Here is a 9,346-nt window from a genome sequence, read left to right on the forward strand (position 1 = left end):
TGACCCCGAAACTTGTCCCGATGGCCGAAATAGCACTTCCTATATATAATTCTTTACCTCCGGACCATTCCGGAACTCCTCGTGACGTCCGGGATCTCATCCGGGACTCCGAACAACTTTCGGGTTACCGCATACTAATATCTCTATAACCCTAGCGTCACCGAACCTTAAGTGTGTAGACCCTACGGGTTCGGGAGACATGCAGACATGACCGAGATGACTCTCCGGTCAATAACCAACAGCGGGATCTGGATACCCATGTTGGCTCCCACATGTTCCACGATGATCTCATCGGATGAACCACGATGTCAAGGACTTAATCAATCCCGTATACAATTCCCTTTGTCTAGCGGTACGATACTTGCCCGAGATTCGATCGTCGGTATCCCGATACCTTGTTCAATCTCGTTACTGGCAAGTCTCTTTACTCGTTCCGTAACACATCATCCCGTGATCAACTCCTTGATCACATTGTGCACATTATGATGATGTCCTACCGAGTGGGCCCAGAGATACCTCTCCGTTTACACGGAGTGACAAATCCCAGTCTCGATTCGTGCCAACCCAACAGACACTTTCGGAGATACCTGTAGTGTACCTTTATAGCCACCCAGTTACGTTGTGACGTTTGGCACACCCAAAGCACTCCTACGGTATCCGGGAGTTGCACAATCTCATGGTATAAGGAAATGATACTTGACATTAGAAAAGCTTTAGCATACGAACTACATGATCTTGTGCTAGGCTTAGGATTGGGTCTTGTCCATCACATCATTCTCCTAATGATGTGATCCCGTTATCAACGACATCCAATGTCCATGGTCAGGAAACCGTAACCATCTATTGATCAACGAGCTAGTCAACTAGAGGCTTACTAGGGACATGGTGTTGTCTATGTATCCACACATGTATCTGAGTTTCCTATCAATACAATTCTAGCATGGATAATAAAGGATTATCATGAACAAGGAAATATAATAATAACTAATTTATTATTGCCTCTAGGGCATATTTCCAACAGTCTCCCACTTGCACTAGAGTCAATAATCTAGTTCACATCGATATGTGATTAACACTCAAGGTCACATCCCCATGTGACTAACACCCAAAGAGTTTACTAGAGTCAATAATCTAGTTCACATTACCATGTGATTAACACTCGATGAGTTCTGGGTTTGATCGTGTTATGCTTGTGAGAGATGTTATAATCAACGGGTCTGAATCTTTCAGATCCGTGTGTGCTTTACAAATCTCCATGTCATCTCCTAGATGCAGCTACCACGTTCTATTTGGAGCTATTCCAAATAACTGTTCTACTATACGAATCCAGTTTACTACTCAGAATAATCTGGATTAGTGTCAAAGTTTGCATCGGCGTAACCCTTTACGACGAACTCTTTTATCACCTCCATAACCGAGAAATATATCCTTATTCCTCTAAGGATAATTTAGACCGCTATCTGGTGATCTACTCCTAGATTACCTTTGTACCCTCCTGCCAGATATGTGGCAAGACACACATCAGGTGCGGTACTCAGCATGGCATACCGTATAGAGCCTATGACAAAAGAATAGGGGATGACCTTCATCCTTCCTCTTTCCTCTGCCGTGGTCGAGCTTTAAGTCTTAACTTCATACCTTACAACTCAGGCAAGAACTCCTTCTTTGACTGATCCATCTTGAACACCTTCAAGATCATGTCAAGGTATGTGCTCATTTGAAAGTACCATTAAGAATTTTGATCTATCCTTATAGATCTTGATGCTCAATGTTCAAGTAGCTTAATCCAGGCTTTCCATTGAAAAACACTTTTCAAATAACTCTGCATGCTTTCTAGAAATTCTACATCATTTCCGATCAACAACATGTTAACAACACATACTCATCGGAAATTCTATAGTGCTCCCGCTCACTTCTTTGGAAATACAAGTTTCTCATAAACTTTGTATAAACCCAAAATCTTTGATCATCATCAAAGCATGCATTCCAACTCCGAGATGCTTACTCTAGTCCCTAGAAGGATTGCTGGAGCTTTGCATACTTATTAGCATCTTTCAGGATTAACAAAACCTTCCGGTTGTATCACATACAACCTTTCCTCAAAAATCGTTGAGGGAACAATGGTTTTTGGCATCCTATCTGCAAGATTTCACAAATAATGCAGTAATTGCTAATATAATTCCAACAGACTCTTAGCATCGCTACGAGTGAGAAAGTCTCATCGTAGTCAACTCCTTGAACTTGTCGGAAAACATCTTAACGACAAGTCGAGCTTTCTTAATGGTGATACCTACCATCATTGTCCGTCTTCCTTTTAAAATCCATATGTACCTAACAGCCTTATGACCATCAAGTAGTTCTCCCAAAGTCTACACTTTGTTTTCATACATGGATCCTCTCTCGGATTTTATGGCCTCGAGCCATTTATCGGAATCCGGGCCCACCATCGCTTCTCCATAGCTCGTAGGTTCATTGTTGTCTAGCAACATGACTTCCAAGACAGGATTACGTACCACTCTGAAGTAGTATGCATCCTTGTCATCCCACTAGGTTTGGTAGTGACTTGATCTAAAGTTTCATGATCACTATCATAAGCTTCCACTTCAATTGGTGTAGGTGCCACGGGAACAACTCCTGTGCCCTGCCACACACTAGTTGAAGAGACGGTTCAATAACCTCATCAAGTCTCCACCATCCTCCCACTCAACTCTTCCGAGAGAAACTTTTCCTCGAGAAAGGACCCGATTCTAGAAACAATCCCTTATTGCTTTCGGATCTGAGACAGGAGGTATACCCAACTGTTTTGGGTGTCCTATGAAGATGCATTTATCCGCTTTGGGTTCGAGCTTATCAGCCTGAAACTTTTTCACATAAGCGTCGCAGCCCCAAACTTCTAAGAAATGACAGCTTAGGTTTCTCTAAACCATAGTTCATATGGTGTCATCTCATCAGAATTACGTGGTGCCCTATTTAAAGTGAATGTGGTTGTCTTTAATGCATAACCCATAAACTATCGTGGTAATTCGATAAGAGACATCATGGTATGCATCATATCCAATAGGGTGCAGTTATGATGTTCGGACACACCATCACACTATGGTGTTCCAGGCTGTATTAGTTGTGAAACAATTTCCACAATGTCTTAATTCTGTGCCAAACTCGTAATTCAGATATTCATCTCTATGATCATATCATAGATATTTTATCCTCTTGTCACGACGATCTTTCAACTTCACCCTGAAATTACTTGAACCTTTCAATAATTCAGACTCGTGATTCATCAAGTAAATATACTCAACATCTACTCAAATCATCTGTGAAGTAAGAACATAACGATATCCACTACATGCCTCAGCACTCATTGGATTGCACACATCAAAATGTATTACTTCCAACAAGTTGCTTTCTAGTTCCATTTTACTGAAAATGAGGCTTTCAGTCATCTTGCCCATGTGGTATGATTTGCATGTCTCACGTGATTCAAAATCAAGTGAGTCCAAATGGTCCATTTGCATGGAGTTTCTTCATGCATATACACCAATAGACATGGTTCGCATGTCTCAAACCTTTCAAAAATGAGTGAGTCCAAAGATCCATCAACATGGAGCTTCTTCATGCGTTTTATACCGATATGACTTAAGTGGCAGTGCCACAAGTAGGTGGTACTATCATTACTATCTTATATCTTTTAGCATGAACATGTGTATCACTATGATCGAGATTCAATGAACCATTCATTTTAGGTGCAAGACCATTGAAGGTATTATTCAAATAAACAGAGTAACCGTTATTCTCCTTAAATGAATAACCGTATTGCGATAGACATAATCCAATCATGTCTATGCTCAACGCAAACACCAATCTCGATGGTAGAGGGAGCGTGCGATGCTTGATCATATCAACATTGGAAACACTTCCAACACATATCGTCAGCTCACCTTTAGCTAGTCTCCGTTTATTCCGTAGCTTTTATTTCGAGTTACTAACACTTAGCAACCGAACCGGTATCTAATACCCTGGTGCTACTAGGAGTACTAGTAAAGTACACATTAACATAATACATCCAATATACTTCTATCGACCTTGCCAGCCTTCTTATCTACCAAGTATCTAGGGTAATTCTGCTCCAGTGGTTGTTCCCTTTATTACAGAAGCACTTAGTCTCGGGTTTGGGTTCAACCTTGGGTTTCTTCACTAGAGCAGCAGCTGAATTGCCGTTTCATGAAGTATCCCTTCGTGCCCTTGCCCTTCTTGAAACTAGTGGTTTCACCAAACATCAACAATTGATGCTCCTTCTTGATCTCTACTTTAGTGGTGTCAAACATCGCGAATATCTCAAGGATCATCATATATCTCCCTGATATATTATAGTTCATCACGAAGCTCAAGCAGCTTGGTGGTAATGACTTCGGAGAACCATCACTATTTCATCTGGAAGATCAACTCCCACTCGATTCAAGCGATTGTTGTACTCAGACAATCTGAGCACAAGTTCAACAATTGAGCTTTTCTCCCTTAGTTTACAGGCTAAGAAAATCGTCGGAGGTCTTATACCTCTTGACGTGGGCACGAGCATGAAATCCCAATTTCAGCCCTCGAAACATCTCATATGTTTCGCGACGTTTTAACACGTCTTCGGTGCCTCAACTCTAAACCGTTAACTGAACTATCATGTAGTTATCAAAATGTGTATGTCAGATGTTCACAACATCCATAGACAACGTTCGAGGTTCAGCACACTGAGCGGTGCATTAAGGAAATAAGCCTTCTATGAAGCAATGAGGACAAACCTCAGTTTACGGACCTAGTCCGCATAATTACTACTATCAACTTTCAACTAAATTTCCTCTAGGAACATATCTAAACAGTAGAACTGAAGCGCGAGCTACGACATAATTTGCGAAGACCTTTCGACTATGTTCAGGATAATTAAGTTCATCTTATGAACTCCCACTCAGATAGACATCCCTCTAGTCATCTAAGTGATTACATGATCCGAGTCAACTAGGCCATGTCCGATCATCACGTGAGACGGACTAGTCATCATCGGTGAACATCTTCATGTTGATCGCATCTACCATACGATTCATGCTCGACCTTTCGGTCTCTTGTGTTCCGAGGCCATGTCTGTACATGCTAGGCTCGTCAAGTTAACCTAAGTGTTTCGCATGTGTTCTGAGGCCATGTCTGTACATGCTAGGCTCGTCAACACCCGTTGTATTCGAACGTAAGAATCTATACACCCGATCATCACGTGGTGCTTCGAAACGACGAACTTTCACAACGGTGCACAGTTAGGGGGAACACTTTCTTGAAATTTTAATGAGGGATCATCTTATTTACTACCGTCGTTCTAAGCAAATAAGATGTATAAACATGATAAACATCACATGCAATCAAATAGTGACATGATATGGCCAATATCATATTGCTCCTTTTGATCTCCATCTTCGGGGCTCCATGATCATCATCGTCACCGGCATGACACCATGATCTCCATCATCATGATCTCCATCATCGTGTCTTCATGAAGTTGTCTCGCCAACTATTACTTCTACTTCTACAGCTAACGGTTAGCAATAAGTAATTACATGACGTTTATGTTGACACGCAGGTCATAAATAAATAAATAAATAAAGACAACTCCTATGGCTCCTGCCGGTTGTCATACTCATCGACATGCAAGTCGTGATTCCTATTACAAGAACATGATCAATCTCATACATCACATATATCATTCATCACATCCTTTTGGCCATATCACATCACATAGCACACCCTGCAAAAACAAGTTAGACGTCCTCTAATTGTTGTTTGCATGTTTTACGTGGCTGCTATGGGTTTCTAGCAAGAACGTTTCTTACCTACGCAAAAACCACAACGTGATATGCCAATTTCTATTTACCCTTCATAAGGACCCTTTTCATCGAATCCGATCCGACTAAAGTGGGAGAGACAGACACCCGCTAGCCACCTTATGCAACTAGTGCATATCAGTCGGTGGAACCAGTCTCACGTAAGAGTACGTGTAAGGTCGGTCCGGGCCGCTTCATCCCACAATGCCACCGAATCAAGATTGGACTAGTAACGGTAAGCATATTGAACAATATCAACGCCCACAACTACTTTGTGTTCTACTCGTGCATAGAAACTACGCATAAACCTAGCTCATGATGCCACTGTTGGGGAACGTAGCATAAATTCAAAATTTTCCTACGTGTCACCAAGATCTATCTATGGAGTCATCTAGCAACGAGGGAGGAGTGGATCTACATACCCTTGTAGATCGCGCGCGGAAGCGTTCAAGAGAACGGGGTTGATGGAGTCGTACTCGTCGTGATCCAAATCACCGATGATCCTAGCGCCGAACGGGCGACACCTCCGCGTTCAACACACGTACGGAGCAGCGACGTCTCCTCCTTCTTGATTCAGCAAGGGGGAGGAGAGGTTGATTGAGATCCAGCAGCACGACGGCGTGGTGGTGGAAGTAGCGGGATTCCAACAGGGCTTCGCCAAGCGCTGCGGGAGGAGGGAGATGTGTCATGGGAGGGAGAGGGAGGCGCCAGGGCTTAGGTGTGGTTTCCCTCCCTTCCCCCACTATATATAGGGCCAAGGGAGAGGGGGGGCGCAGCCTTGGCCCTTCCTCCAAGGAAGGGTGCGGCCAAGGGAGGAGTCCATCCTCCCCAAGGCACCTAGGAGGTGCCTTCCCCCTTTAGGACTCTTCCTTTCCCTCATCTCTTGGCGCATGGGCCTCTTGGGGCTGGTGCCCTTGGCCCATATAGGCCAAGGCGCACACCCTACAGCCCATGTGGCCCCCCGGGGCAGGTGGCCCCACCCGGTGGACCCCCGGGACCCTTCCGGTGGTCCCGGTACAATACCGGTGACCCCGAAACTTGTCCCGATGGCCGAAATAGCACTTCCTATATATAATTCTTTACCTCCGGACCATTTTGGAACTCCTCGTGACGTCCGGGATCTCATCCGGGACTCCGAACAACTTTCGGGTTACCGCATACTAATATCTCTACAACCCTAGCGTCACCGAACCTTAAGTGTGTAGACCCTACGGGTTCGGGAGACATGCAGACATGACCGAGATGACTCTCCGGTCAATAACCAACAGCGGGATCTGGATACCCATGTTGGCTCCCACATGTTCCACGATGATCTCATCGGATGAACCACGATGTCAAGGACTTAATCGATCCCGTATACAATTCCCTTTGTCTAGCGGTACGATACTTGCCCGAGATTCGATCGTCGGTATCCCGATACCTTGTTCAATCTCGTTACTGGCAAGTCTCTTTACTCGTTTCGTAACACATCATCCCGTGATCAACTCCTTGATCACATTGTGCACATTATGATGATGTCCTACCGAGTGGGCCCAGAGATACCTCTCCGTTTACACGGAGTGACAAATCCCAGTCTCGATTCGTGCCAACCCAACAGACACTTTCGGAGATACCTGTAGTGTACCTTTATAGCCACCCAGTTACGTTGTGACGTTTGGCACACCCAAAGCACTCCTACGGTATCCGGGAGTTGCACAATCTCATGGTCTAAGGAAATGATACTTGACATTAGAAAAGCTTTAGCATACGAACTACATGATCTTGTGCTAGGCTTAGGATTGGGTCTTGTCCATCACATCACATCATTCTTGATGTGATCCCGTTATCAACGACATCCAATGTCCATGGTCAGGAAACCGTAACCATCTATTGATCAACGAGCTAGTCAACTAGAGGCTTACTAGGGACATGGTGTTGTCTATGTATCCACACATGTATCTGAGTTTCCTATCAATACAATTTAGCATGGATAATAAACGATTATCATGAACAAGGAAATATAATAATAACTAATTTATTATTGCCTCTAGGGCATATTTCCAACAAAAAAACTCAGGGTCCTTCTCCTTCCTGCTCCTCATAATGCCAACTGCCGTCTCTGCGTCACCTTTTGCAATGAGCTTCATTTTTTCTCTGCAACAAAGATTGTAAATATCCCTCCTGATAAGCCCGCACTTACCATACGAACCGTATCCGCTGATAAAGTTGTCCATTATTATATGCTTTCTTATCCCGGCCGCTTCCAACACCAATATCTCTACCCTCGTGCCTTCTCCAATCCGTCTGTGTGACCACAGAAAACAAACCTCGCCGGGCCTAGCCATCGCGTGGTTGTGATCATCCACGAATGACGTGATGAACCAAACACCACGTTCTCTGTCCAGCTTCACCACCATATGTGCACCACAATCGCAACGAGTCTCCGGTCTAAGCCTGTGCTTGCGGCCCTCCATGGTTATAAACTTGCTATGCCTTCTACCTGCCCTGGAGCAAAGAAATCTCCGGTACCGTATCATTCCTGAAGCACCTCGTTTGACCTTCTGTTTTCTGATGCTAAACCCGTTCTCTTTGGCGTGATTGTTATAGAATATGTATGCATCACCTTGCGACCGAAAGGTCATAGCCATCACCTTCCAATGTGTATCCACCATTTGCTGCTGCCTTCGAGCCTCCTCAATGTCGATCTTCCCCTCATCGTGATCACCGCTAATACCATCTGACTCCTACAAAATTCATATGAATATATATATATATGTTAATTACTATCATTTAATTCATACTATTCATCGATGTACAACATCTATCTACGAACCTGGCTCAAGTTATCCGCGAATGATTCCTGTAAACTATTTTCCACATTGTCAACATCCACATCTTCCTGCAAATTTGTATACATAGAGAAATAGTTAGCCATGCCATACATTGCAGGTTCAAAGATGAAATCAAAATATATGGCACTTACGTTTTCACTATTTGCACCATGTTCATTATGATCAAAATCCTCCGGAGGCAAGATATCAAATGATGACACGGAATTGTTGTCGCTGCTGTCATCATCTTCATTAAAAATATCATTATCATTCCGAGTCGCCTTATTAGTACCATTATCATCCCCGTCAATGCGGTTTGTTCATCCATGGCAACACGCCTAACTCACCAAATTGCATTGAAGGAAATATGCCCTAGAGGCAATAATAAAGTTATTATTTATTTCCTTATATCATGATAAATGTTTATTATTCATGCTAGAATTGTATTATCCGAAAACATAATACTTGTGTGAATACATAGACAAACTAAACGTCACTAGTGTGCCTCTACTTGACTAGCTCGTTAATCAAAGATGGTTATGTTTCCTAACCATAGACATGTGTTGTCGTTTGATTAACGGGATCACATCATTAGGAGAATGATGTGATTGACATGACCCATTCCATTAGCTTAGCACTCGATCGTTTAGTATGTTGCTATTGCTTTCTTCATGACTTATA

The sequence above is a fragment of the Triticum urartu genome, chromosome 1 (assembly GCF_003073215.2).
Source record: "Triticum urartu cultivar G1812 chromosome 1, Tu2.1, whole genome shotgun sequence".
Classification (NCBI taxonomy): Eukaryota; Viridiplantae; Streptophyta; class Magnoliopsida; order Poales; family Poaceae; genus Triticum; species Triticum urartu.